The sequence below is a fragment of the Leptosomus discolor genome, chromosome 6 (genome assembly GCF_034619465.1).
Source record: "Leptosomus discolor isolate bLepDis1 chromosome 6, bLepDis1.hap2, whole genome shotgun sequence".
In the NCBI taxonomy this organism is placed as follows: Eukaryota; Metazoa; Chordata; class Aves; order Leptosomiformes; family Leptosomidae; genus Leptosomus; species Leptosomus discolor.
In genome coordinates this window covers 34,165,350-34,188,677 of record NC_141396.1, presented here as the reverse complement: position 1 = coordinate 34,188,677, position 23,328 = coordinate 34,165,350, and positions in this window count along the sequence as shown.

Sequence of the window (23,328 nt, the reverse complement as noted above, 5' to 3'; positions counted from 1 at the left end):
AAAAGTTTTTCAGACCTGATATTTTAAAGAAATTGCTTTTTGATAAATTCAAATGCCACTGCTATACAAAACAAAAACATCTTTTGAGATGCCTATTGTTTATAATTTCTTCTAGAACTTTTACCAGTACTTTTTTCTTTAACTTTTATTTTCCTCGGGAGATGTATTTGGCAAGTTAAAAGGGTTCAAAAGATGCTGTTTCCTTCCACAGCAAACAAGTTTCCTCTCTAATGGATGGCAAGATACCCACTACAAATTCATATCCACCATTGTATACAGGAAACTGGAGTACTCCCATTTAACCTGAAAAGTCCTCTTTAATCTCTGCCATTCAAATAGTACCTGAAAAGGTGTCCCTTCATCTGGGAAATGAGAAATACATACACAGCAGTTTTCTGGCTCAGCTGCTGTGATTCACTGTTCCCACACGACAGCCATGGTGCCTTTGGCCCAGAGCATCTCCTGCATTAACACGCTACTTTTTCAAGAAAGAATTCACAGTATTACAGTGATAACTGCAGTCTGTGTGCCTGCTGGGGCCTACTGTTTCCTTCCAAACACAAAGTTAAGGCAGAAAAAAAGGACGAGAGCAAAAGGAGAAATAAAAAACAAAAAAAATGAATGAGCCAAACTAGGGAAGTAGAATTAGTTGGGGAACATTTTCATTTAAGCTAGTATGGTACATATCCAACATGTTCTTTGCCTCTCTGCTCACCCCTGCCTACCTCCCTTTCAAGATGTTTTCATTTCAGGAAATGTTGTTTATATGTTTTATATAATTTGCATGATATTGAAACTAAGCCTTTTGCTGTATTCTGACTTTGCTACTGTCACCAGCAGCTACATTACTCACACTTTGCTTCATATGTGTAATCAACTTTTTTTACCCCTCTGGTTGCTTTTTCCCCTCCTGATTCACAATAAGAGACATGAGGTTTCTTAGGCTGGCAGGGACAGCAGAATCTATCAGAGCAGAAGGAAGAGGACACAGGTATTAGGCAAAGCTGCCACCTTAAGCTTGAAGAATTACAGTTGTTCTCCATTGGTGACATGGCTAATTTTCTTTTGTTAGTGTAACAGTATATTTAATGTTCAGCTGAGTCTTTAAATTGGCTTAGCAATAAATACTCCTCATTTACATTTTTATGATGCAGAAGCTATATGATCATCAGAAGGCTTTGATTTTTATCCTGGTAACTTCATAAGGGATTTTTTTTTCCTTTAAATGCTCTCTCTCCACTTTCGCTTAACACTTTCATTGCTAAAATTTTCCTGGATGTTTTGGTTTAAATAAGCATCTCATATGTTAAGCCTCAATATTTATTTGATTGTTTCTTCATATGTTGAACAATGTTTCCAGACTATATTCAGATGTTCCAAGACCTGCATAGTTCAGTTTTAGCGCACAGGTGTGAACTCCTCTTCGTTTGTTCTGGGTTTTCTTAATTATGTTAAGACTTTGCTTTTTTCCTGGTGGTTTTCTTGGTTTTATTTTGGTTTTGTTTTTTGGTTGTTTTTTTGTTGTTGTTGTTGAGGTTTCTTTTTTTTTAAACTCATGCAAGTCCATAAAACTATACTCTAGATACATGGCACAGAGCTTTGAGAAACAGGTTATTTTCTTTTGAACCCTGTATCACAACAAATAAAAAGCTCACAGTCCCCAAACTTACTCATATACCTCAGATTTTCCTTGTGGGCAAGGGTCTGCAGTCCCTTCTTCTGCAGTTATCTTCCTTGCCCTTACCTTCAAACAAGTCTGTCTCATATTTTCTCTTGTTTATTTCTCCCCAGCTGTCTCTGGAAGTAGCTGACTGTCCACAGCATGGCTAGGCTGGCCACCACGACCAGAGGAAGCAGGGGCTTGCGAGGAGAACAGCTCGGGTGCTGCAGGCCTGCTTTCAGGATGCTTTCTTCACACAGCAGCCCTACACTGAGGCAGGCCACGGGGGCCTGGAGCTCAAGAGCCACCCAGGCAAACACAGCAGGGCACAGCTAAAGGGCGAAACCAGCAGTCAGGCTTGAGTCGCCTTTTGCCAAGGAGGCAACAGCTAGAATTGCTGCCCAGGTGCAGTGTAGGCTGGTGCTGGAATCACTGTGTATCAGCGTGCCTTCTCTTATTGCTCCCTTCTCGGTAACATGCTGTTGGGACAGACCTCATTGGTTTGACTCACAGATCTCTCACATCTCTAACCTTGCAGCTGTGCTTTTCTACAGTTCAGCCGCTATTCTTAGTGAAGACCTCAAAACCCACTATCACTGAAGACCTGGCAAAATAGTTGCTCCCATCTGCACACAGATGCTCTCTCTGCACTGCTCTTTTTTTCCACTGCTTCTCTACAAGTCTCCCGTGATTTTGGTCCTCACTCATAAAGGCAGCATAGTTTGTTTCTCAGGTTGGTGTTTGGCTAGAAGCCTGCTGAAGGATATTCATCCACTGATGTTCTCTGAGAAAACTGACAGCATTTTTATTCTCATCAGAACTGGTCACTTAGCTGATTATGCTACGTAATGAGTGATAGACTGAGCCACGCATTATAACCCGTGTTCCCCAGTGACTCAACATCAAGTCTTTCAGTCTCTCTTCAAAGCTTATAGAAAAAACAACCCTAAAAGCTTCACTCCATCAAGGATCCCTTTAGGCCAAGATGAAAAGCAGATTCACATTTATCAATCCTTGAACAAGAAAACTATCAATCACTGAAAATACTTAATGCAAAACAGTGAAGAATGTTTGCTAAAGGCAAACAGTACTGAGCACGGAGTTACCCAGGAATACAGTGTAAAGTCAAATACTGATTGTCTCTGCGGATATGCACAACCTATACATGACACAAAGACACACTGCCCTTTGCCTAAACAAATCAAGATCTATAAATCATGCTGACACCCACCACAGTTTAACTCTCTCACCTGAGAAATTACATCATTCTTGCTGTTCATGACTTGCAGCAGTACAGTGGAATAGGGTCTGTCCTTGTGAAATTTAACTGTTTCCAGGGTATTTTCAGAGGTCTGGTAGTATCAGTGAGCCTTACCATGTTGCTGTAAGTAAGGAGCGATGACATATTGTTGCATGGTATGCAATGTAATTGTTATCACTGGAACAGAGTACTTGCAATTTTTGCCTTGTCAGCCAGCAAAGGCAGATCCAAGACTGCCTGTTTATGTGCAGCAACATATTTCACCAGAAGAGTTTGCCATATTAACTCTCACTAGCCAATTTTAATGAGACTAATTTGTACTGAAAAATGGATTAATGATATAAGGCAATTACTTAGCACTGCATGTGCGCAAGTAAAATAACTTTTTCAGGAAGGGAATAAAGTCAGTCATCTCTAGCAAGGCCTGTACACATAACCTAATCTCATTTGTCCGTGGGGTTCCTAAGATGTCTCTTATAATGATATCCTGTTTCGGATTTCAGTTATTTCCTATATTCAAAGAAACTAGACTTTTCTTGACTACACTGATGTCTTGGAACAGGTAGTGGAATACATTGCTGAAACTAAGGTCCGCAGGCAATTAGCATAAGCTACATTTACTCAGTCAGTCATATACTTCAGCTCCTGCAGTGCCATGGAAGTCTTTGAAATATATCGCAAGCAACTACTACAGTATTTCAAAGACCCCCTCAAATTTCCACAAATTTTGACATTGTGATACCAAGCAATTGACAATCTCCAAGAGACATTCTGTAAAAAACCCAACTTTTTGACAATCAAATTATCAAAGAAAAAAAGACCAGAAAGGGTAGTGCTGTAATACACTTTATTCAGCCCTAAGGAACACTAGCAGGGTAACAAACTGATTTCTTCAAGATCAGTGTTGTGCAGTTGATTGACTTCAATATCTGGGAAGGTATATGCAAACTTTGGTTATGGCTGTTCCTAGTTTTCTGTGACTTTCTCTAGTGTTTAATGAGTGATGTGATAGCTTTTCTTGTGGTTGGCGAAGCATGTGAAAACTTGATGATCTCTGACTTCTATCATTCCATTAAATTTGGTCAAAATGGGGCTAACAGTTATTTGGTACAGAACAACAAACACCAGACAGTGTTGTCTGTGTAAGTCAAAACCTGTTCCAAATACCTCTGCAAGAATTCCAAAGGTTAGGTTCACAAAATGTTAACATACATATGAATAGTGGTATACACATGATCATTTGTGAGCTATCAGGAACATTCTCAACAAATCATTAAAGCACAAAAATTTTTCATTCATACTCAGATGCTCTCTGACCAGGCAGAAGAGCTCTCAGGCCTTGATGGTTTGCATCAATCCATCTCAGCAGAGTGGGTTGGAGCAGTCTAGCATACAGATGGAATTGTTCCAATGTACGCCAACTAGCTTCAATCTGAATGTATGGCCAGCTAGCTGAGGACCATAACTACCCCTGATTGCGATTACATTCCTGTCATGACTTGAAATGGTGGTGCTGGTCTAGTGTCAAGAGAGTCAAGCCCTTTGCTGGGAAAATACAAGAAGTCTTTTATCACCATTTGCTCAAAGATCAGTAGAAACAGAACTGAACAAGAAAAGCACTGGGACATAAAGTTGATTTTTGAGTATGCGCCCACGAACATTTATGTTGATTTTTCCCCTGCATATGAATCACACAGACACACACAAAAAAGCAAAGCCCAGCTCTCATTTTAGTACTGCATTAAGTACAGCTGTTAACTACAATTTATTCATTCCAAATGATCTATAAGCATAACTCAAATGCAGCCACATGGCAGCATAGTTTAAAAAGAGAAGCATATAGTAGTCAGAATGTGGGGAATTAGCTTAGTCAAGTGAGAGCAGCTGCACTCTTTGGTCTAAAAACTAAAGCAAAGTGAATGTGCCTTACAATTGTTGGGGAAATATTTGTTAAGATACCTATTTTTTTACTCTCTGATTTTGCCAAGGTGTCTAGTAGCAGTGTATCAAGAATAGCTTTTGTAGCAGAATTTTCAACCAAGTCCAAATGGGGAAATGCTGAAACTCTCATGAGAGCTATCTACTCTTGTGACATTTCCTACCTTATGTTTAAAAGAGAAGGGACTGAACAGGCAACTAGAATGACTGAAACTAAATATTTGATGATTTGTGTAAATACAGAGAAGCAAAGAGAGAAAAGTGCCACACAGTGGTCACTTGAATCACTTTATATTTCCTCATTATTTGCTCCCAACTAGGCCAATAAAACTGCCAAAGGGAATGGCTAGCAGAAGTGTTTGAAACATCAGCTCCCTGGTGACCTATATATCCTTATGTGGTTCTATACTCATGTCAACCACCACAGCTTCTTTAAAATCAGTGCCGCTATATTCAGCATCTATCCCAAGGATTTCATATTTTTTTTTTCTTCTTTTGAGCAGAGCCAGTAGCACCCGTTTCTTTCATTATGGTGTGGTAGCAGCTTCAGGTGACAGTCACCTGTCATGACCAAAGCTATTTATTACTTGCAGCATTGTGCAAATATGAGTGGGATCCGGGGTATATCAAAGTAACCAAGGAGATTCTTCTTAGGCTTCAGTGCTGTATCATACACAAAACAGCTTCATTTGCTAAAGCTGTGCAGTGAAAGAGTAAGGTCAATACAAGAAGAGAAAGGCAGAAAACAAGTTTACAGACCCTGAGGCTACTGAAAAGAAGAAGCAGGCATTCAACCACCTTGTACAAACAGCTCATTTAAAAACACAAATTCGGTTTGTCTTTTGTTTGATAAGGTTTAGAAGAAGAAAATTTTAATCTGCCAAAAGTACCTGGCCTTTAAGCTTGGAGATAAGGGAACATCAGCAAGAGAAACAGCAAAAAACTTCATGCTTTTGAGCACAATCATCATTAGGTGCTCTAATTTTCGTTGCTGTTTGCTGAAACTATACTTTTGGCCAGTTTATCAATCACGGAAGAAAAAAATCAAGGGGAACCCCTGATGAATATTGCATTTCATGATGCTGACATTTTGTCCTCGTTGCATTTCCTGAGGGTGTTGCTAGTGACTCCCTCGCTATACTTATGCATTACCTGGCTACCTCTGTTCTGATGATTACCAGGCTTCTCCCACAGGTCTCCAGTGTGTATCTCCATGGTTCACATGCCTCAAGTCTAAGCTTTTGGTAAAATATTTGAATCTAGATTAATTTCTGTAACTGTATTATGAAATAATTGAAATGTGCATATATATTGTCGAAACATGGTAAGCACCTCATGTAAGCGCCATATTTGCCTTCTAATAGTCACTTTATGCAATGCAGGAACTAATCACAAAGCAGAGTTCATTACAGCAGACCTGCTCTGCTAGGTACTGTCATACAATGGATCCTGAAGATACATGGATGTTTGGACGAGCAGCGCTAGAGAAGAACATGGCTTTGGATGATATGGCTGCTCAAGGCTGACTTCACTTTTGCCTTGATACTAACCGCACAGAAATGCCTCATTGCTTTTAATTTCTTCTTCAATCCAGGTTAAGGTCTAAAAAACCACAGCAAGAAGCAGTCCAGAATCTACTGCTTTAACTCCCTAGAAAGTCATTGCAGACACAGCTTCCCCTGTCTGCCTTCCTGCCATCCTTGTCTGCAGTAGCACAGCCTCCAGCTGGGCTTCTGCTTGGAAGCCCAGTGCTCCAAATGGGGGGGTGCTTTGTAGATAGGCACTAGGCTTGTCTCACCAAGAGCTCCCAGTAGGAATTTCCATGGCACCATATCAAGGCTCTTGATTGCAATATTTAGGACAAAGGTGATTATTATGTTCATTAGGCTTTGAGAACACTTGGGTGCTAGGTTAGTTTTAAATGGTAGCTACATGTTTTCTGCTGCTCCTCTGTTGACTCCATTTCACTATAAGGTACTAAGTAATCTAAGCAATATTTACTAGCACTATCTGTTTGGGTTATCAGAAAGTGGTTCTTCCTTACGGCTCTGATGGTCTGGGAATGAGGAGTACCTTCTCCATTTACATCTCTGAGGCATGCCAAAAATATCTAGCTTTTTTTCTTTTTTCTTCCCCTGCTAGCTGATGTACAATCTTTTTTTTTTTTTTTCAGCTTTGTGAAATCTTAGATTTCTGGCAGTTTTCACAAGCTGCAGTTCAGAGTTGTTCCATCCATGTGGTGACTTCATTCCAGAACAGCCAAGATAAACAATTCTAGCCATTTCATAGCATTTCATGTATCTCTCAATAATTTCCAGATTTCCCTATATTTCTTATGAATCTGGTAACATAATATCACGCATTTTAGAGATCTGTTGTTTCACTCAACAGCTGTAATGAAGTGTTCTCCAATTTAGATTTTTCCAGTTTATATTAAAGCTGCAATGCCTCTGATTACACAGGACTAAAAGCACTCCTGAATTGCCAAAATTTAAGATCTACTCCAATCCTCAGTTAGTGTAAAGAAAAAGGCTTCATATAACATAGTTTATTGAACCATTTTTAATATTCTACTTTACTGACCTTTTCTGAATGTCTAAGCCCTTGGAAACAGAGGCTTCTTGAAAAATTAAAGATCAAAACATGCATTCTAGTTACACACCAGTGGCATAATACTCCCTCATATATTAATGTATGTATTGAAAAAGAACAGGAAAATTCTGTTTGATAGAGCTGAGAAAAACAGATACGTTTAGGCAATGATGTTAACAACACAAAATGTTTTTTCAAATGTCAAAGGTCAGTGTTTTCAGATGATAATTACCCTGTAGCCAATACTTGAAAGAATTAATAAAGCCATTGATTTAGTTTCCTGGCATTAGGATTTTGCAGTCTGAGTTTAGGGTCCATTTTGGAAAAGAGAACAGGAAAAAAAAATCAAGGTAAAAATAATGTTCTGTTACATAGTTCAGGCTATGAATGTCTCTGAGACTCAAGACGAGTTTGAGAACAGATGCTACCAGCTCAGTAGGACAAGAAAAATCCAACCAATACTGAGTACATTAGTGTAATTTATGCATTCATAAAACTGATAGACAGATTTCTGAAAATCTTTAAAATAGAAGCAATAATGGAGCTAGTCAGCAATTTACCATGAGCAATTAATCATTCTCACAATATTCACAACATTCAGTTTTGTTCTTGTTATTTGAGGAAGTAATGATTAATTGATAAAAGTTTAGCAAGTGCACTAATAGCAGGTGCTCCTAATTGCAAACTCTCAGGGATAATTTGGTCTGAGCTACTTTATGCTAATTTGTACAGCATTAGTCATAACAGTCTGTAATTTTACTTTTAGAGCAACTTTTTCCTGTAGTCACTATAATCTAATTAAGAATTTTAACTAGTTATTTGTATGGAGAACACTGCTGAATAGTAAATGAGAGAGCCTGATTATCATAAAAGATTAAAGAGGTCCTTAAAAAGATGCCCCCACCAATTAAAAGCCCTTGCTAATTGGTTTCAGAGATAGCTCTGTTTTAAAGTACTTTTGATGATAACCCTTATCATATAGTCTGAAACCCAGTCACATTGTTCACATCCCCCATCTTTTCTGAACTGAATTTTCCTTTTAACAGCAAGTACTTCTCTCAGAGGCTTGAGCAAAATCAGTGGAAAGAGCTGCATTCAGCTACCTGTTATCCGTTTCTGCAATTGCTGGGCACACAGAAGGCTCATCAAGGTAAATGAACTCAAGCTACTGGGCAAATGACTTTGTTAGCAAACAACTAGACTAACAAGCATGCACTTGTCTTACAACAGCCAAATTTTTTATTCAGTTGCTCTTTGGGAAATCAGCTCTATCAGCTCTTGTTCTTTAAAAAAAAAAAAAAACAAAAAAAAAACACAAAAAAACCCAAAACCCTTTACTACCAAATTATTGCACAAACCATTTAACGTTGTATTTTTCAAGGAAACTGTGGTACATACCAGGAATTGATACATTTTCATACGTACCATCTGAGAGGTATCTGAAACCATGCACCAATAGCACTGGGGTTCATACCCATATTTAGCAAATATGATGGGAATTCACCCCAGCTCCTCCCTCTCTCTCTAAACCATCTTCCATTCCTTAGTCACCTCCCTGCCTTGGATTCTTCCTTGTTCCTAGTGTTAGGCAGTCAAAGATCTGGTTAGATACACAGTACTTAAAGAAAGGAGTTAGGTTATAACAAATGCAGTTTGCATATATGAAAATACAGCAACACCAGCAAACTGCAGAAGGACCATCACAATTGCTGCCAGCATCGGCCATCACAGTGAAAGCTTCACATGGCCATGAGTCACAAACTATGCAGACAGACCACAGAGCCACAGGGGAGTGGAGCTTGGAGGAACCGCGGTGCTCTGCAATCCTATCGCTCCAGTGCAGAAGGGAGCTGAGCTCGATGTGTGGCCGAGGCCCAGTGACATTGGCTTCAGCACTCTGCTTGCTCCTACTCTGCACAGCCAGCAGCCCCCAGGGCAGTGCAGCCCTGCTGGCAGTGGTGGGAGATGCTCTTGCCTGAACTGACTACAAGCTGTTAGAAGCTGGGATCTGGGAAATCCCTTGGTCATGTGGTAAGCCCCTGTGGATGTGGTAACAAGTCAAAATCAAAATAATCCCAGCAAGAAGTCGTTTTTTCAATGCCATTTTATAGAGATAGCTCTAGAACAAATAAGAACAGCAACAAACACTGTATTGATCCGTATGGAGTAGGTAGATTTTTCACAGGGTGTTTAAAAACCTGCTTCGATGTTTACTGAACTTGAGAAATGCTCAGGTCTCTTCCATGATACTGGATGAGGTCTTATCTACTAAAAACGCAAAAATGAATGGTCAAACACACTTCCAAATACTTTCTGCACATACTCAATTTTCTTATAGAATTTCGTGTTTTGGATTATCTGACAGCTAAAAAGCCAAGCGTGGCGAGTGCTCTCTGTGTTACTGCTTGTCCCATTGGTGTGTAAACTGATCACAAAACAGAACTGGAAGCAAGCCACAGCTAACTCCTCTCATCTGCGGTTCTTAGTAACAGTGGGGAGGTAGGATGTGGTATTTGATTTGGAAACAGAAGCAGCTGCCAAACAGATGTTCTTGCTGAGGTATGCAAAACTTTGTGCTATATGTCTTCAACAAAAATGACAGTCCAAATCTGCTAGCTACTAGCTAAGCCATCTTCTTTTGCAAGACTTTAGGAAATAGAGATGGAGTACAGACTAGATTGTATATAAAAATTGTCAAACCTTGTGACCAGGATGGGAACTTCCCTTTGGGATGCTAAAGATCTTGCCTATGTTTGCATTTACCTAGTCTACAATAGATAAAACTAAAACCTAGGTAATGTCAGATGACTGTAAGAATAGGTGAAAATTACAGGCACTAAGCTCCTCTCTGGCAAGGTTCATGCCACATGTGCAGTATCTAGAATTTAATATCTGAAGCCAGTGTTTAAGCTAGGAGCTTAGATTTGGCTTTTGTAGAACAGCTCAATGAATACCTTGGAGAAGAAGCACTTCAACTTAATGCTTTTTTTCCCCCCGCATTAAGGTTATCAAAATAGATACATGCACAATAGAGGTCCATTAGCATCTTTATCAACACTGCTAGTGGGCCAGGGAAGAACATTAGACTCACTTCCCTCAGTAGCTCTTTGAATTTTCTCTCATCCTTCACACACATGCACTTCTCATACCTCACCATTAAGGACTGGATTTCAAATTCCCTTGAACACAAATTGTCTATTACTAATGCACTGATCTCAGGCAGAAAAATAACTTATTTTCCTGCCTGAGATGTGCCCTTCACATGGCTTGAAAATAATTGTCAACTCAGTGGCTAAAAAACTGAAAGCCCGTGATTAACTTTAAATACCAATATAAGCTCTAGTTGCATTATTCTAAAACTCCTTATGCCATAAACATCTCCGTAGCACCCAAGTGCCTTCCAGTATTGTACGAAGCAACCATGACTAACATCTGTCATGCGTCATTAGTACTCTCGTCCCTCAAGGGGAAAAGCATGTGAAGTGAAGTGTTTTGTTTTGGTAGGAAATTAAAAGAAAAAACTGCACACAGCTACATGTTTATCTTGGAGGAATCAAGATCAAAGAGACGTATTTTGCCCTTGGAGCAGGATAGGATCTCTGTGAGGGTTCCTGGTCTTGGGGTAATTTATAACATGGTCTTACACTGCCCCCTTTGGAAAGCCTGCTTTCTGGCACAGGCCTGTATCTTGATCATACAAACTTTTCATTAGGTCTGAAGAGAAAGTTGTCAACCACAGAGCTGTCAGCTGCCTTTTAGCGGGCCTGAGCATAAGCCATGGGTCTGTGATTGATTCAATGCCAAATATTAAGTCAGCATGGTGGAAAATGTGGTCTTGATATGCTCAGGGAACTCATGGTGGCGAGGAGACTCCTGTGCTCTTTGGAGCTTCTGAGACTCACAAGGCGTTGTGGTGAGGTACCACTGAGCTCACTACAAAGGTGTTTCATCAGAAGGGCATCTACGAGTGCTCTTGTCAGCTAACTGGGGTGAGTCATTGCCACCTTGCTCAAGTTTAGCTCCTCCCATCTATTCTCCAACCATAAGCTAACTATGCCATGTCCAAGTGGCACAGCATAGGATTGGGATAGCGTGTTTGGTCATATGTAGAAAAAGACAATTAGGATGTGTCACCTTCGTAGTGTAGCCCAGTCCAGTCCTCTGAAGGCAACAGCTGGAGAAGGATCGGAAGGGAAGGAGTCTGCTCTAGTTGGAGGTGCAGCCCCTCAATAGTACCCACCAAGAAGGCCTCAGACTAGCTGACTTGGTTAAGCTTGGAGAGTGTGAACAAGTCCCTGAGCAACACCCGTCAACCAGCTCTGCCTAGCCTGCTGCAAGGGCTCAATGCTGCTTACGTGCAAATACAAGAGAGATCAAAACTCCGTTAAAAGCTTGTCCTTGAAGGCTAATGCAAGGAACAGAATGAAGCCACAGAGCTACCAATTTAAGTCCCTGCAAGTTTGTCAGGGATACAGACCCTATATTTTAAAGGATGCTTCTTTTTTATACAATAAATACCTAGCAGAAGAAAGATGCATAAGTTTGTTATGTTATTGTTAGATATTTCATATTTAGGTCTTTTCTCACATGTGAGCATTTTACGGCTGCACCCATGGATGGCATGTAGTTACTGTAGTTACAGAAGTATTAAAATACCTTTAAATACCTCCATGGTAGGAAGACATGTTTTTTAACCTCTTTGGTGCAGCTGAATTTACAGCAATAGCAGTTGCCGGTTTTTCCAAGGCTAATTACTTTGACTTATGATGATATTTTCCATATTCAGTGAAGTGTCCCTTACTTAATATGGTTTACAGTGATGTTTCTCCTCTTACCAGTTTTATTAGTGTACAATACATGGCTAACTGTGACTAAATCTCTTGTTCTTAAAACAAAGAAAATCCTCCTTTCAAAATGTGATATTCATTAAAATTAAGAGGTAAATGGCATCAAGATTAAGTGTGGGCATAACCTCCTCTCCCCTCACTAACTTCTGGTAGTGGCAGATTAAAGAGCAGGGGTCAGGTGTGCTACTGAAAAAAAAAAAAACTTTTTAAAAGCTGGTACTAAAAAGCTATGCATATTACCAAGAAGGAAGATAGAGAAGGGTGAGTTTGAGGGCCTGCACACACCTATAGTACAGCCAGTAGCAAAAAGAAACAAAACCACCCCCTCACACCACCCCTCAAAACCACCGAACACCACCCACCCACCACCCCCCCCCAACCGAGTTTGTAAAACATCTCTGCTAACAGTGAATCAGTATTTCAGTATTCCTATTACTTCTCTAATTTCCTTTGGGTAACTGCCTCAGAATACAAAAGGAAGAGCCAGGGACTCCAGATCATGAGAAACCAACTTTGCCTACTCTTTTTTTTTTCTCATTATTTTACTCAACTCTTTGATTGTAAATGTATTTATCTACAGCATAATGCAGCTCTGGTTTCAGTTCCCAAGTGCCTCATTCTTTGTTCATTTTTGCAACCTTGGTATGTAGGACTTCAAAACTGTGGAGCTTGCCAAGAATGGGTGGACAGTTCATCCACATCCCCCAGAGTATGTCGTATGTCCCTTTAGGATACTGCATTTATTGCTAGATACATTAACTCATGCTTCACTACCGACATCATCCTAAACAATGCTGCCCTCTTTGACCCCCTGCTACATTTGTAAATCTGCACTTCAGCCTCTCCAGTACAGTTTCAATTCTGCCTTATCTGAAATCTCAGCCACGTCTTGCCATTCTGGTTCCTTGTCAGGCTCATGAACGGACTGTTACTACAAGTTCAGGAATGCATATCCAACCACCACACTGGAATATTCTTGAACTTGTAGCAACAGTCAGCACATGAGTCGTTTCAGAGTCTAGCTTTTATGGTCTAACTTCTTCCTTTACAGATGTCTCTTTCAGTGTATCTCAAGTTGTGCCAGTTTTGGTGCTCTTCATTTAGCTACAACTGACCTATCATTACACACTAACACCACCTAATTTCTACATCTTCTACAACAAATTTCTCCTCTGCCTTCTCAGAGTCTGTAGCAACAGCTAGGAAGTTTATTCAACTTTGTGTCTTATTTCAGATCACAGTCCCACTACCTTTAATCCTTTGAATGGGTGATCTGCAGTAAACCAGTTGGGGATAGTTTCATTAAACATACTGTGCTGAGTGAAATGGTGTCACAAGAAAATTATTAACATAGAATGACAAAACATGAGAATCATAAATGAGAAGTACCAGTATAGTCCTCCTCATACTCTCCTATCGATGTAATAAACAAGTTTGTAAATAATAAATGACAACAGCGAGTAATACAAAAAACCCCAGTCTTCTTTCTGGTGAAACCTTCTCCATTCTAGAAATGTATTATATTTGGAAACTATCCATTTCATTTATGCATGACAGTTCACAGACTTGTAGCTAATTATTGCCATCAAACATGCATAAGACAGCTAAGAAAAAAAAACCTGTCAAGCTATAAAGGTGAGTTAATCAGTTAAATATATATAGAAAGTTTATGCAGAAGCTGTAGCAGTCCAAAACTACTGTACCAGCCATGTATATTGCAACATCAGTACCTCAGAATGTGGACATGTATTATGTTTCCTCAAAGTATGCCAAATTACAATTTATAGATCATCTGCTCATGTGCCATTCTCTCTGTCATACTAGTGCTTCAGTTTTGGCATACAGATTTCAACTTCCAGTTCTGTAGCACCAACGGTTCACTTTGTTCAGAACTCCTGTATAGCTACCACAGCTGAGTAAACGTTACCTATCTGACTTCTACAACAGTCATGGCAATTCAGGGTCACAGAAGGCAACTTTCCTTGCTACAAAGATCAACAGCCAGATCCTCCCCACACGACTGGTAAATTTAAAGAAGAAAGGTTTTTCTGAATCTCAGAGTTGCGAAGTTCTCTCCTGCCAGAGTCAGACATACTTTAAGAAACGCCTGAGATTTCACAATATTCTCAAGAAAAGTATTGAATATTTCCTGACTCACCACAGGAATGAAAGTATTGGCAAAGTGTCTTCAGCTCAGAGTACTGTAAATCAGAATCCTGAACTTCTGGGCATTTTGAGCAGCATTTCAAATTAACGTACTTTATCATATGATTTATACTACCTCTGTGCATTGAAAGTAGTTCTGGACAGTTTGATCAGGCCTCCATCATCCTTGCTTACCTCTCTCTCTGGTTCCTACCCACACCAAATAAACACACACACCCCAAAACTCCCTCCCATATATCCAAAACAAATGCACAAAACTCAAACCACACAGACTAGCTGTAATTAGTGAACCATCTTTTTTTTTTTTCTGATGTGACTGTAATTGTGGCCCATTTTGTAGAACTTCTGCATATGGCAAGTCTCTCTTTGAGCCGAGACTCTCTGAGCTCTACATTTTAACGGGCTTATTCTAAAAGATTTGGGTTTTACTTGGTGCAGTCAAAATAGTAAAAGCTCCTCCTGTGAACAAGTTACCTCTCTCCTCAAATCCTCCAACAAACCTGTCAAAACTGTGTTGTCTGTTATTGAGACACTGAAAAGGACTTTCAAGTAAGAGAACTGAGAGAATCTTACGTATCCTGTTCTAGAATTTTCTGATTCAATTCCTGACAAAAAGAATCAATTAGTAGGATTTCTAAAAATATACTACATTTAGATCAACTTTGATTTCTACAAAGTTAAAATGCTAAATGAGTAGATCCCAATCAAACTTCCAGAAAAAGGACTCCACAGCTCCTAGTCAACAGAGGCACTGGAAAGTATTAATCAGCCAAGATGTTTCAAAGAGCAATGGGACTATCTTCCCCCATCAAAACTGTTAACAGAAGCTGGCATAACTGGAATACTCCAGCTGAAACTCTTGGAGGAAATAGTTTATTTTTGCTCTAAAAAAAAAAAAAAAAGCCTGATAAGACTTTATTGGTTTTGTCCTCTGACTGTCATTTAGTACAGTAAATACTCTGATTTAGTCCTAAACTTTTCTCTGAAGGAATTTGAAGGTAAAAGTGTCCTAAACGCATGCCAGACCTATCTCAACAGACCCTTCCTTTTGTCTTCTCATTTGAAACATGTGGTGCTGTTACTAGTATATACTAAACACGGAAAAGTCAGCAGATAGTTACAAAACTCAGTCTAAAACCTTTCCTTATTATTTGTTATCAGATGCTGAAGATTCTCCTGTCAAGTAAGATTTTGCCATTTCAAACACAGTTTTATCAGCCTCAGCAAATTCATGAGGACTTGTAGCCATTCGCTGGCATCATTAGTTGTTTTTTTGTTCTGGTTTGTTTGGTTTTTAAACTGGGTTTTCCATGTGTGGCTTTTCCCATCAGCAGCAGTCAGAATTGACATTTGACTTCAAGGCAGTTTAAAGACCATTAGGAACACACTGTGACATTGCTGAGTCTAAACTCCAGAAGATACTTGTATGTGCCTATTACACCATATAAGTTCTCTTTATTCAAGTCTCTGAAGTCATTGTGTATTCCAAGACTAGCAGAGACAGATGTCTCAAATAAAGGACAAGGGAAATATACTCAATAGGATAAAGCACTTAAGAGGAGGCAACAGATGACATTATTAGCTGGCATTGTTAGCCATACCATGCAGGTGATCAAAAACAATGTTCACTTGTTTTTTTTTATATTGTCAGACAACTCAACAATATTGTTTTACTCAATAACAGAAAAAAGTTGAAAATCTCTATGGGTGTCAGATCAGTATTAATAACTTATGGGTAAACATCACAGAAAAAAATTCTGGCAGTCAGCCTCTCTTTTTGCCAGATAAGAAGATGATTGAGCAGATGGTTCAGGAACTTCAGCCTTTGGGAAGCAGCTTGTTTGTAAAATGGAATACATTTTGCAACCAACAAAGGTGGAAATTTTTGTCCTTAGGTAATTTTCACTGATAAGAAAAGAACAGGAAAGTCAGTACAGTATTCTAGTTCAAAAAGAGTATGCTAATCATAATACTTTATGTTTTTACTTACCAGGTCTGTGGCAGTCAAATGCAGCAGAACATAATTAAGCATCTTGACAGCTTTATGGAAGCCTTGCTCTCAGACAAAGACCCATGCCATTATATTTCTAGTGCAGTGATGATAAATATGATTAGCAGATTGTGACTGGGGGGTGGGGTGGGGTGTGGAGGGGAGAATGGTTTCCTTTAGGTGATCCCCCTCTCCTTTTCTGCATTCATGCAATAATTTCTCAATCTGCCAACCTGTATTTTTGTGGTACAGTCCAGTCTTTCAGTCCTTTCCAACAGTGAGACTGAAAAGCCAGCCTTACAAATTAGCTGGTAGAAATACTAAGGAATTTTGTATGCAGCTTCAGTATAATTTTCTTCATTAAGTCCTGAACACATCAGGGGACAGACAAAATATATACATATGCATGTATGCACATGATCACTGTACCCCAATATTCCCAGGGAAGAAATTGGCTTATTAGGACCATAGCCAAGCACTATTGTTTAACTGTTCTGAGTGATGACAGCAAAGGCCTACACACAATCTTCATATAAAATATATTAAAAAAGAAATATTTAAAATATAAAATTATTTTTTAAAAAAGTCAGCAAAGACACTACTTATCAGGCACAGATGTGCAGAGAAGCCAGTGTCCTTCCATGACTTGCCCAATGAGATGCAGTCTGGCTTAGAGAGAGACCTGACTTCTCACGTACCCAGTACTAACGTTATATGGGGTTTTTTAGATATTCAACATTTTGCCAACCGATCAAACTCTTACTTATGCTTTATCAGAGGCACATCATTGTACTTATCAAGACAGCATGCCCAAATAAATCAAGCTGTAGTGAGACATTGGTTGTATTAGCTTGGCCTCAAACCCATTAGCTTCAACTCATTGCCATAATAATTACTTTCATAGAAATTCCAGTGCATTCAGATCATGGAGGAAGAACTTCATTGTAAGATATTATGCAGAGATACCCACTGTACAAACAAAAGCAGTGACACTAGCTTTTAGCTTACAAACTTATCTTGACAACTGTCTTATAAAGCTTGAAATATTTTGCCTGTATACCTAGTGTCCCATCTGTGAAAGGAACTGACCTTCTCACTAGCAATAGCTGTACCAGGAACCTGTGCCCAGCCACCATCTCATTGTGCCCCAAACCTGACAACATTTTTCCTGTGAGGTCATCACACCATTCTTACACTAGAAAGCAAGAGAGAGAATAACTAGAAAGACCATTCAAAGCATTCCTAGCCAAAAATGGACTTTTCCTCTTTGCTGAGGACAAATGCTATAGTTTTTCAGTATTGGTAACTTTAGCTACCCCACTTCAACCGTAGTTGAAATAGTGCCTGCAGAATAAAGGTGCTTCTATTCTGCAGAACTCCTGTGTGTTCTTAGAAACAGAGCCCAGACTGGAGAAGGAATTACAAATCCTAATAAAATACTTGAAACTGTTTTTTTTTCCCCTCCTAGTTCTTTAAGAAAAAATGGTCCTTCCAGAAGGCATTTTTCTGAATTATAAAACCAGCAGAAAAGATTTATAACAGTAGAGAGCTATAAACTGTTCGTATGCTTTCCCTCAGATTTAAACAGAGGGGAAAACATACCCCTATGTGCCGTATTTTGGGGCTGCAGAAGCTTTGGTATCAGTGGAGCCTTTTCAGCTCACACCATCCGACACTGCGGCCAGAAAGCTGGTGCTCATTGCAGACCCATGCCCACTAATAATTGGCAATGCCATGTAGTAAGTGCTTTCACCTTCCTTTTTAAAAGGCTGCACTCACAGTGCATTAAAATGTGAACAGAAGTTTGTGCCAAGTTCACTCTGCTGAATGAGATCCGTGTCTTGGAAGGCAGTACCCCACAATAGGTAGCAGGCATCCAAAACAGCCAACCCTTTGATGGGCCACATCCTCCAAGAAAGGGGTATAGAGAAGGAAGTTACTACAAGCACAAAAAGGGAAGCATGGAGTGAAAATTATGTCCAGGTTACAGAGGGAAAAGAGAGAAAATGAGAACAGGCTGGCCTCTGGAAGCTTTTTGCTCCCTTCCTTTGTACTGTGCAGTTTTGCACTTTGGATGATACACTTGTACAAGTATTTTTGAGACTAGATTCTGCAGCTGGTGGTGTGGGTACAGGGTGGGACTTAGACCACGTCTTGTGGCTCTTATAAACCTAGCTGCAGATAGAAAAGTGCTCCAAAATACTGGGGGCTCAATTTTCAGATGAGGGTGTTCTTTTACCTGCCTCCATTCCTCTGAATAGAGGCAGGATGGCTTGCTAAGTTGGAGACTGAGGAAAGCGTTTCTGTTTTGGTTTTGTTTGTTTGTTTGTTTGTTTTTTAAAAGGAGAGTGGGGTGGGAAAGGCAGAAGCAGGCTTATAAAAGAAAAAACGGGACTTGTAATGTTCATGAAGCCAAAAGTAAGGAAATTAGATGAAAGAAAAATATCAAGAGGTATATTCTCAAGATTACTGAAACTGAGACTGCAAAAGTTCTTTTTAAGGGAATTATGATTCACTGGATAACAAATACAGAAAGGTTTCAACATCAGCACCTGTAAAACTGCATTGGTTTTTATCAAGTGGCTCCTGTTGAGCCCGTCTAGTTGATGAACATTCTTATCAACTAGCAAATATATATGACTTACGGGGATAATATTTCAATATATAATGACATTGCTATATCTTGGGTTCATTTAAGATCTGGGTTATTAAATATTAAATATCAAAGCTGTAAATTATTGTAGCAGCTTTATACAACTAAATTAAATTCAAACAAAACCTAATTTCCTTAATCATTGACTGTAATCCTCCAGGAACATATGCTATTAACTCAGATACAAATGGGATAGAAATTGTATGACTTCAGTTATGTTATTTTATATCAAATTCTAATCCAGGGCAGAGTCCTCAGTAAATCTCCTGCAGGGATTTTAATGCTTCTGCAATCATGTTGGCTCTTTACTGGAAAGCTAATCTTTTTATACTCTGTTTTTTCACTCCTTTATCCGTTTCCTTCACACCCTTACTGAGCTATATGGCTGGTACCTTCTATCACATACCATATTTCGAAAGATTTGGTTTTCCCCTCTTGCATTTGATTGGCAGGAGTCAGGCTTTCACTTATGCCGGAATCAGATAGCTGTATTTTTTTTTGTTTCACATGTAAACCCAAATTATTCCCATTCATTTCATCATGGATGTTAATTACCACATGTTGAGTTCTCTCTATAAGGCTGTCATAATTATTCACAGTTTGCAGTCAAGCATTCAGAAAACAGAACAATTTCCTCCTCTTTAAGAACCCTAGTGGAAGTAAAATTAAGCAGATTTAATTCAAACAAGAAACTTCCTCAGAGACTCAAGAGAATGATCAGATAATAAAGAAATAAACCTTAGAGCCTTAGGAGGTAAGACGTGGAAAAACCTCCAGAGATCTTCTAGTCAGCCCTCTGCCCCACAGTGTGATCAACTAAACCACTGTCATTCCTGATGTTTCCCTGATTTGTTCTTAAAAGCCATCTCTCTCTGCAATCTATTTCAGCGCTTCACTGTCCTTCCTAGCAAGGTGTATCTCCAGACATCTAATTGCAATCTTTCTTGCTGTTTAAGCCTTTTACTTCCTCTCCTATGCTTTGGGACTGGGAAACTATTCTTGGCCTCCTTGCAACATCTTCCTGAACACTTGGCCACTTCCATCTCTCCTCAGTTTTCCCTTCTCTAGACTGAATCGCAGCACTCTCTTTCTCTTTCCTCAGCAGTTCTTCTCTGGACACTCTATCCCATCAGTTATCTCTTGGAAACACCTCACCTACATTAGGGTAGTTTAGCCAAGGTCTTTCCCAGCATCAAGGAAGGCGGAAGTAGTAAGTCAAATCTGGCATGTTCCAGAGCTGTTTATACATCCCTGTGCACTTCCTTCATAGCAGAACAGTATTGCTGACTCGCATTGAATTTATGACCCATTCTCATGCCCAGTCTCTTTCAGCTACTTGCTTAATACCCTATAATTATTTTTTATGAATATTGTAAAGCAAATCTTCAAATCTCTTGAACTGGAGATGGCAAATAGCCACTACCTCCAAATTTCACTGACAAAACATTCCAGTTTGTAAGTAAGCAGTAGAAGTAAATTCTGAGACAAGCTCCATTGTTCAGAGCTCCCCCTCAAAAAAAAAAAAAAAAAATCACTGCACATGATCACCAAAACCCCCAGAACTTCAGTACTGGAACTCTTTCTCACAGCATTTCTAACCCTTGCACTCCTGTCCAAACTGGAGTTTTCCAGGTGCTTGAACAGGGGTCTTTTCTATAAGCAGTGCAGCCTAATAAGGATGTCATTTTTGCTATTTAAAAATTAACCTTTTTTTAATGCAATTTTTTCATTTCCTACTATAGAAACATTCTTGCACTTCTCCACTGGATTCTCCCTCATTGACCAAAAGTAGAGCGGCACTTCAGCTAAGGCCTTCCCAAGTGGAGGAAAGCAGACACTTTGTGGGTTTCAGTTCTGTACCTACGTGCTAATGTGACCACCCATTTCACAACAGCATGGTACTACTGACTTGCATTCAGCTTGTGATCCATCTCTCACCCTACTTTTTTCTTGGCAACGGGTGCAATTTCAATTTCTGACAGTTATGGGGTCTGTTTAGTGAAATCAGCATAGTGGCTCAGCCTAAAAGCAGAAATTAGACAAATGTATAGGCAAAAATTCTGTGGCACAGGTTTTTGAAGTGCCAGATTTTCTGTTCCTGCAGAAGGTCACTGGTGTTGGGGGCACAGTAAGGTTTAACATTTCCCAAATGCATCAGACAGCCTGCAATTGGCTATTATACAGAAGACACATGCAGCAGGTCTTGCCAATGTGTCTTGGATGAAAATCCTACACACCATGACATGTTCCCACCATTGCATCCAGGATTTGCCAGAGTACAGCAGCTCATCTGGAAGCATCTAACTCTCAAAGGTTCCCAGACACAGACAATTCTCAGCATCACATGGACAAAGTTTCCAGGCAGAAAAAAGGAGCGGGTGTATCGTTAGCAGAGCACTCCATACAGACAGGAGTGTTGCTTTGAGCTTGGATCCAACCAACACTACCAACCTACCATATGCATAAACTGCCCTGCTCTTACTCCAGGTCAATTTTTTAAGAGACTAGGAAGTCTCTATTAGTGAAGCCATCAGGGGTAAGAGCAAATGTCCATCTGTTCCCCTGTCTGCCTCCAGGCAGTAGGCCTAACCATGCTTAGGGAACAAGTACAAGCACAAGGTAAGCACAAGGTTTCTCCTCCAAGTACTCTCTAGCCCCTGATCAACTAGCCTGACAACTAAGTTGCAAATTAGTAGAAACTATGAAAAGAACAGAATTAGTGGAACACTGGTACATGTAACATCATAAGGGAGAAAACCCCCACTAACTCTATAAGCTTTTGTGCAGGAGTCAGTGCTGTCCCATGCTGAAGTGTAGATGTACTCATGCTGGGACTCCAAAGAGTTCATTGGCTCCTCCTGCACAGCCGTATCACCTGTTGAGGGTTTCTGTGCCACCCGGCCATCCACTGACCCAACAATTCCCTGGCAGGCTTCCTGTTCATGATGTGTTTGAACAGGTAACAGACATTTCAGTTATCACACTTTTTGCCAGTTGTCCCTCACACTGCTTCAGCCAGCCTTATCATGTTTGTACATTTATCTTGCCAGAGTTTAGAATCTTTTTGGTTTTCTTCATCTGGACACGAGTTCAGCTTTTTGAAGGATGCCTTCTTGCTCCTGCAATCTCACTTACCCTGCCACTGCTGGCTTCTTTTCACTCTTTCTCAAGTTTTTCTTGATAGACAGTTATTATTCTCTGCACTTCCCATGTGATTTACAGATGCAATATCCATACTCCCTGCAAAGAGTCAGGTCTTCCATCTGTCTTACTTTCAACAAGCTTCCTGATCTGTGTCTAGTTTTCCTTTTTGAAGCTGAACACAGCAACGGTGGAGGACTCTGGCTTGTCTTACTCCTGCAAGGATGCTGAGTCTAAGCACGTTAAGATCTGCATTTCAGGGGAGCTCTTCAGCTGTTACTCTCTCCATCATATCCTGTAAACCACAGGATTAAAGTCAAGCACTGCCCTCACGGGCTCCTGAACCAGCTGCTCCACAAAACAGCTATTGAGACATCTAAAAATGCTCTCTGTCAAATCTGGATTCAATTTTTGCCACTTCTAGACTGAATAACTGAAGTCATCCATACCTACTTACTTTCTCCTTCAGCCTTTTGTGCTGCCATCATGGTCCACTGGTCAGCTACGCAGAGTCAATATTGTATATTCTTCCTACTTAGGTTTAAGACTTCCACTGATGTGAAGTCTGGATTATTCGTTGATGAAATTACCTTGTCAAATAGTTCAGCTCTAAGATGTTAATACACAGAACTACTAGCTATCAGCAAAGCTCACTGCATCCTTCCTGAATACACGGTACTGTCGGAATGTCCCACTGATCATTATCTTTCCAAGTTCGTGACATCTGCACTGTTAGAATCTCCATGAACAATTAGACATACCAGTTCTCCCATGTCATTTCTTAGACATCAAGCACTCTCACAAAGAAGTATCTTGTTTAAACAGTCTCTCAATTCTGTCTGTTCCCTGTTTCCTCTTCAAGCAGGTTTGACCTTAACACCAGCGGAAGGGCTGTGAACCAACAGCACTCAAGGCATGATATGGCAGGGTGGCTGTTGGCAGGGGATTATCAGTAGTAGGCCCTTGAATTAATTTTCCTCTGAGTGTGAAGAACTTGAGTTTTTTGAAGCAGATGCTTCAAAAAGGCACACTGCACAGTCCATTTATTTACTCAGGCATTTCCCGAGTTAGTGATCTATA